The following is an 8,153-nucleotide window of genomic DNA, read 5'->3' on the forward strand; positions in this document are numbered from 1 at the left end:
CGATGACTTCATAGACATACACAGGTGCCAAGGATCCAAGTGCAACCAATTATGACTAGTAATAATCAGATACATACAGATTAGAGATGCATGCGCCAACACCTAAGTGTTACTAGCAAAAACAATGAGTCTGTAAGAAAGAGTACTATTTTGAAATGAAATGGAGATCTTTTTTAAAGGTTAAAAACTCATTCAATTTTATGTCTTACAGGGTTTATACTGAGTTCAATATTGTATAACTGTATTACTTCAGCTGTGAACCACAAATTTTATAGCCACTTTTGAAGGAGATGTATCTTTGCTCTGGAAACTGTTATTGAGTATGTTAAAGCTGTAATGAAATGCGTCTTCTAAAAAATAAAAATAAATAAAAAATCTAAATTTAAAAAATACCTCCAAGAAGACAGAAGAGGGGGAGAGAGGAGGAGATAAAGGGACACAGGGAGAGAGAGACAGAGATAGAGAGAGAGAGAGAGAGAGAGAGAGAGAGGATTTATTGAGTGCTTACTTATTTTATGTGTATGAGTGTATTGCCTCCATGTATGTAAGTGAACACATGTCATGAAATGCCTGAAGAGGTCAGAAGAGGGCATCAGATCCCTGGAACTGGAGTTATGGATAGTTGGTAGCCCCCGTGTGGGTGCTGGGATCTGAACCTGGGTCCTCTGTAAGAACAACCGGTGCTCTTAATTACCAAGCCATCTCTAGCCCCATTGTTGGCTTACTCTTATTTATTTTATTATGGGGTGGGTACATACATGTGGAGGTCAGAAGACAGCTTTGGGGAGTCAGGTCTCTCCTTCCACCTTGTTGAGACAGTCTCTATTCTTTCTGCTGCCCAGTGTACTCCAGGCTAGCTGACTCATGAGAACTTATCCTTGACTGTTCAGTTTCATTCTGTTGCTATGATAAAACACTCTGACCTAAAGTAACTTTAGAGAGGAATGGGTTTATTTCAGTTTACAGGTTACAGTCTGTCATTGACTGAACTCAAGGGTAGGAACTCAGGTAGGAGTTTGAAGCAGAAACCACAGAGAAATACTGCTTAGTGTCTAGTTCACAGACCCATGCTTGGTTAACTTTCTCATACAACCCAGGACTACTTGCCCAGGGAATGGTGCTGCCCACAGTGGGCTGGGCCCTCCTACATCAATTAACATTCAAGACTATCCCCCACAGACATGCCCACAGGTCATTCTGAACTGGGAAATGCCTCAGCTGAGACTCCCTTCTCAGGACCCTAGGTTGCAACAAGCACAGTTAAAGCTAACTGAGACACCCTCTTATGATGCCACACGGCCGCTCTTCGTCTCCTCCAAGTGGTGAGGGACAGAAGGCGCCTTCACAAGAGCAGGGGAAGAATACAATGTGTTTGTAGCACATAAGGAAACTCACTGGCCCTGCTTCTTTTATTGATGCAACAACACAGACTAATTACTTCATGTTTGCTCAGAGGGATGAGAGTCGGGTCAAAAGCGTAAAGTTTCTTGCAGGTACAACTTTTCTCCTTCATGGGTAAATATTGGTATTGTGTCACAGAATGCAGTAATTTATCTATTTTGAATGCTCATTAACAGCTGTTAAACTTTATTATTTATTAACAGACTACTAATTCATTCAGTTTTTAAAAAAATTAAATATAGAACCACTAATGGATTACATTTAAATAATTAAGTGTGGGATAAGTGGAAAGGGACCCGGAGGAGAGCTGTGTTCTGCAGCGTATTTCCAGGGTGAGAGGAGACACAGGCTGCTTATGAGCAGAAAGCGTTCATGAGCTCAGGGCAGTGCCAGGCAGAGGGGAGCTGAGACTGAGTTCTAGTGCCACTCAGACCTGCAGATCTGAGTCAGCTTGTGCATCTCCCCTGGTCAGGCAGGGCATTTGTGCCCCTGGGACTCCCATAAAGGGGCACACAGAGAAGTCCACACAGAGGAAAAGAGAAGGCAGAGGACCTGTCATGGACTTTACCCACGCCAGCTTTCCCACCCCAATGATAACTTCTGGAATTTAGCATACAAACTTTTCTGAGTTGGCCTTTCTGAATTTGACCCCTGACTGTCAGACATACAGAGCCACAGAACCGCATAAAGAATTTCCGAGCAGAGGCTGGAGGATGGCCCAGTGGTTAAGGTGCTTGCTGAGCAAGCCCAAGGACTAGAGTTCAAATCCCCAGAAACCCATGTAAATGTCAGTAGGCAGGGTGGCCCACCTGTAATTCCAACCTCAGGAAGCAGAGACAGGGGATTCCCCAGAGCAAACTGGCTATGCAGACTGGCCATATTGATGAGCTCTGGGTTTGATTGAGAGACCCTGTCTCAATGAATAATGTGGAGGAGCAATGGAGGATGATTCATGGCATTAACGTGGGAATTTTCAAGAATGCTCACACATGTATACACACTTGTGCACACATGTGCCCACACAAATGCACACCAAACACATGAAAGTAGAAAAAAATTGAAATTTAAAACTCTTTTTATAAAATTTAAGGAGAGTTTCAGTGTATCTTCAACCATTCTACTCACAGATCTCATTATCATTTGTCCTGATTTACTTGAGACTTCCTACAACAAAACACCTGACATTGGATGGCTAATAAGCAGCAGAAGGTTAAGTCCCACAGTTCTGGACACTGAACACTCAAGATAAAGGCAATAACACATCCAGAATCTGATGAAGCCTGTTTTCTAGTTAACAGAGGGAGACTCATTATGTTTTCACAGACAGAAGAGGAAGGAGTCTCTCTTGGGCCTCATTCATAGGCTCCACCCTCATTAACTAATCACCAGCCAAAGCCCTTCCTCCCAATAACATCCCTTGGGGAATTGCATTTCCATGTACGAATATGGGGGGGACACCGAACCTGAGATCATACTACCGGTTCCACACATTTTCATGTGTGCATGAATTACTTGGCGATCTTGGGAAAATGTGTGTTCCGATTAAGGTGGGCCTGGGCAGTTTGCATTTCTGATAAGCCAAAGCTGTTAGATGAGTCCAGAGCCAAGGTACATGGGCCCTTCGTTTCCCCAGGGCTCCACACTCTACCAGATATAGTCCTCTCTCAGGTCCGGCCATTGCCTGTGGAGCTCTTTCAGCTGGTTCTGGGTGGTATACATTGGACCATCCCAAGCTCTGCATGGATGATGGGCATAGGCACCTGAAACCAGCTACGGGCAGATCAACCCCTTGCCTCCCATATCCAGATATGTCATGAAATGTGTTTAAATAAAGACTGACCATAAAAGGGGAGTTACTAAAGGTTGCTAGGGGAAGTGAGACTAATTCCATTGTTTAAAGTAGGATGTTTATGCAGCTTGATGAAGGTGAGGGTCCTGGGTTGCTAGGAAAGGGGTGTGTGCACAGCCCAGGCCAAGCGGAGTCCTTCATTGCTGAAATGTTCCTAAACTTGTCTGTCTCAAGATTACAGAATGTGGGACTGGAGAGATGGCTCAGAGTTAAGAGCACTGGCTGCTCTTGCAGAGCCCCCAGATTTGATTCCTAGCACCCACTTGGCAGCTAACAACCATCCATAACTCCAGTTCCAGGGGATCTGATGCCCTCTTCTGACCTCTTGGGGGCATTGCATGACATAGGTGATCTTATATAGATGCAGGCAATACACTCATACAAATAAATTATTTTTTAAAAAAAGATTAGCATATGAAAAAGCTCAGGAGGGAGAGGGACCTTTGCACTCCATCCATGAGCCCCTCTTCCACCAATTCCATGTGGGTAAGCTTCCTCATCTGGACCCCTAATGCACTGACTGTCCCTTTCTTCTGTCACTCACTTTTCTGCAGCATCAAATGAGTTAACACTCTCAGGCACCCGACATCATGCCGGGCTCCCATCAGGGGCTTGGTAATTAGTTATAGAATATAGAACATGATTAAAACATGATCCAAAGCAAAGGTGGAGGTGAGGCAGGAGAATAGAGAACAAAGTGGAGGAAGAGATTCCAAAGATTAACATATGAAAGGCTGGAAGCCCTTAGCCCACCTGGGCTTCTTTCAACCAAGGGAGCATCAATAAAATCTCATGTTATATGAACTTGGGAGAGGCAGGCCATACACACACACACACACACACACACACACACACACACATGTGTATGTAAATGGCCCATAAAGAGTCATGCAGCCCCATACCCCTTGCTGTCTTGGAGTCAGGCAACAGTCCAGTCTGACACACCTCCAAGGGCCTCTGTAAGTCTCCTTTAATAAACAATCCCCTTTCCTGTAATTATCCATGCGTATCTGTTCAAATTCATTGTCAAGAGGTACAAGGACCTGGAAGCTCCAGTGGCTACCCATCATACACCTGTGACAGGCCTCTAATTCCTAGCCATGTGGCCTTGAGCTACACACCCAACTTCTCTGGGCAACCATTCCTTCATCAGTAAACTCAGAAAACGCCTCCCTCAAAGGTTTATGGACTTAGAATTGAGACAGGATGGAAAGTTGGGGAAAATTATGAATCCATATGACAAAGATATGCCCCTCCCCCCAGAGTCTGGCTGAAGTCTTTCAGCAGCTGGGAATCAAGAATTCTAGCACGGTTAGTAACATTTGCTGAAGATCTTTCTGCATTCTCAGCTGTAAACCTTCAACTCTTCAGGAGCCTCACCAGAAATCCCCATTACAGTAAAAAGACAAGTCCTAACCTCCTTGTGCAAACTGGGTGACTCCTGGTCTTATCTTTTCAGATTAAAATTCCATCTGAGGTGGGGGCTAGAGAGATAGCTCAGTGGTTAAGAGCACTGGCTGCTCTTGCAGAAGACCCAGGTTCAAATCCCAGTACTGTCATGGTGGCTAACCACCGTCCTAACCACAGTTCCAGAGAATCTGATGCCCTCTTCTGACCTCTTAAGATCTTAAGGCATTACATGACACGGGTACACTTACATACATGCAGATAATACACTCATACACATAAAATAAAAATAATAAATAAAAATTAAAATCCTATCCAAGACACCTCCAGAAGCAGCCTAGAGTCTCAATAATCAAAAGGGTCAATAGAGGGCTCACAAAATGGCTCAGCAGGTAAAGGTGTTTACCATCAAAGTGGACAACCTGAGTTTAAACCCAGAATCCACATGGTGGAGACAACCTGCTTCTGCAGGTCCTCTGACCTACACACACACACACACACACACACACACACACACACACACACCTCTTCACTGCAGAAATAAATCAATTGGAAATAAAATTGAAGGCAATAGAGATAAAAGAGAGGATGTCCCTTAGAAATCCATTGAACAGTGAAATTTCAAAAACTTCCAGAATTCTCTATCCAGTTATCTCTGGGACAGTCAGAAGAGCTCGTCAGATCCCCTGAAACTGAAGTTACAGATGGTTGCTAGCTGCCATGTGGTTGCTGGGAATCGAACTCAGGTGCTCTGCAAGAGCAGCCAGTGCTCTTAACTATTGAGCTATCGCTCCAGTCCTGAACCTCTTCTTTGAGAAGCCCACACCCAAGCTCTTCAGCGTGTGTCTCACTTTCTTCCCAAACACCTCTCTTTCTCTTAACCCTCAACCTTAACCCTTGCTCAAGATCCTTTACAAACATCTTTTAATAAACTCCAACTGTTCTTCATACTGAGAGATCTATTTTGCCTTCAATTGCTGTGACAAAACACTCTGACCATACCAACTTGGGGAGGAAAGGGTTTATTTGGCTTACAGCTCCCAGGTCACAGTTCACCACTGAGGGAGCACAAGGTAGGAACTCAGGGCAGGAAGCTGGAGGCAGGAGCTGAGTACAGGCCATGGAGGAACGCTGCTTACTGGCTTGCTCCCCTGGCCCCTGCTCAGCCTGCTTTCTTTCTTTCTTTTTTGAATTTTAAAAAATTTTTATCTTCAGTACATTAAATTTACTCATAAGAACATTCTAAAAATGTACAATTTTTCCTTTTTAACAAAGTATAATAAAACATAAAAAACCCAAAACAATACTTGACATTTACAAATTCAAAATCAAATTAGCAGAATATTATTTACAAAACTATGTCTTTTAAAAATATTTATATAGTTATATACAATTTTGTAGAATTGACAAAAGAATGGCTCAAAAATAGGAGAATTCTCCTTTATTCCTAAAAGAAGAGAAGCCCAGTAGAAGCTTGAAGTTTTCAGTCTTGGTACCATCACTTCCTATGTGCGTGAGAACTGGCCTGTGTGGAGGGCTGGGGCTGGCCACCCCCACCCCATAGCAGGGCAGCAACCTGGACCCAGCCACGGCCAGCACAGTATGTGGTTTTCTAAAATATTGCCAAGTATTGACTAAAGATGCCAGGTTCATTCAGACCCTAGGGACAGGTCAACATTCTAGCCTCTGTGGACCCCGTGGCTTCCTGGGCCACCAGACTTGCTCTCGGGGAGTCATACATACTTTGGAAAGGACAGCTGTCCCTGCTCAGGTTCCTCAGGACCATCCTCAGGGATGAGGTCTGGCAGGGCAACAGACTCCCTTACAGCCTTTAAGAGGTCCACAGGTAATGCCACGGACTAGCAGGCCTAGCAGGTTGTAAAACTAGAGCGCATCAGACCAAACACCAGGAAGTGAGAAGTGACAGGGATGGGGGGAGGAGGTGGAGGAGGAGGGGGAGGAGGGGGACACCCAGTTCCCTTGAGTCAGGAGTGGAAGCCTGGGTGGCCTGTGTTCAGAAGCAGCCTGCTTTCTTATACAGTACAAAACAACCTACCCAGGGGTGGCACTGCCCACAGTGGGCTGGTCCCTCCCACATCACTCAAAAATCAAGAAAATACCCCACAGACATGGCCACAGGCCAGTTCAATGGAAGCAATTCCTCAGTTGAGGCTTCCACAACCCAGATGTGTCAAATTGAAAACTAAAGCTATCCAGCGCATTGACTCATCCAGAAATTCTTTTCTTTGGCGGGCAAAGATAAGAATTTACCTGAGTCGAGGTCCCTAAAAGATTAAGGGGGCTCTTCAGGTTGCTGTGGGAGATGACTTAGAGCTATGCCTCCCTCCATCCCTGCTGCCGCTGACAGGAATGAGACACTATGTTAATTATATTTGTGTGTCTAAAAACTTCTCGGCAGAGAGGTTCAGTGGCAGCTACTATTTGATTAACTGGTGACTAGGATGAGCCAACTTCACACCCAAAATGTCCTAGGAATTTCTCCCCTCTGTGACTCTGGAGCAAAGCCAGCATTTCCATAGAAAGCCCACCGGGAAGATGCAGGAAGCCTCTCCCACTCCCCCATCCCCAGCTCCTGCTGCTGCAACCTGAGCTGTGTCAGCTCTGCCCATCTCCAGCACAATCAACACTGCAGCATGGTCCTGAATTCCTGAGCAGGCCCAACAGGCTTCCTCCAATCTCTAAGACTGAATTGCATCTAAAAGTGTTTAGATGGTCTCTGGGGTTTGCTGTCTTATTCATTTGAAAACTCATTCTATGACACCTGCGGTAAGACTTTCTGAGCCAGCAGGAGCAGGGCTGAGGCGTCAGATTTCTGGTGGGTCCTAGGCAAGGGTCCATCTTTGTCACCTCCAGGAGGGACATGCCCTCAGCAGTGGTAGCATGGAGTTAGGGAATCAGCTTCAGTCCACCTCCACTACAAACAAAGATCATGCCTCAGACAAGTTCGTGAACTTTGCTACCTCTCTTTTCTGGGGCAGTGGGTTAATAATTGCATCTGTTCCTTGTTATAGGCATGGATCAGGTTCAGAGGGCACCTGCTAGGATTTCTAGTTCTTATGTCCTGGAACAAGGCATTGGATCAGAGATGCACAGACAGTCATTAAAAACAGACCAGTCATTAACACAGGGAGCACTTCTGAGCAAGGAAGTGGGCCAGGCTGCTGGGAAAGTTTCAAAGCTGAAAAGCAATTGTTCCTAGCAGATTGGGATGCTTGTACAGCACGCACTTTACCTGTGCATGAACAAGTCAGCATTAATGGGGAGAGATTTCCAGAATTTTCTTTCTCATTAATTTCATATCCTAATCTTTTTGCTCTCTCTCTCTCTCTCTCTCTCTCTCTCTGTATGTATGTATGATGTATATGTGTGTATGTGTGATTGCAGATGCATGCATGTTGGGCCTTTGGGACCCTCATATACATGGCATGGAGGAAAATGAGGCCTAATATAATTTCCTAAACAAGGCTAAAGTTTA

The sequence above is a fragment of the Nannospalax galili genome, unplaced genomic scaffold (assembly GCF_000622305.1).
Source record: "Nannospalax galili isolate Female #2095 unplaced genomic scaffold, S.galili_v1.0 scaffold1318, whole genome shotgun sequence".
Lineage (NCBI taxonomy): Eukaryota > Metazoa > Chordata > Mammalia > Rodentia > Spalacidae > Nannospalax > Nannospalax galili.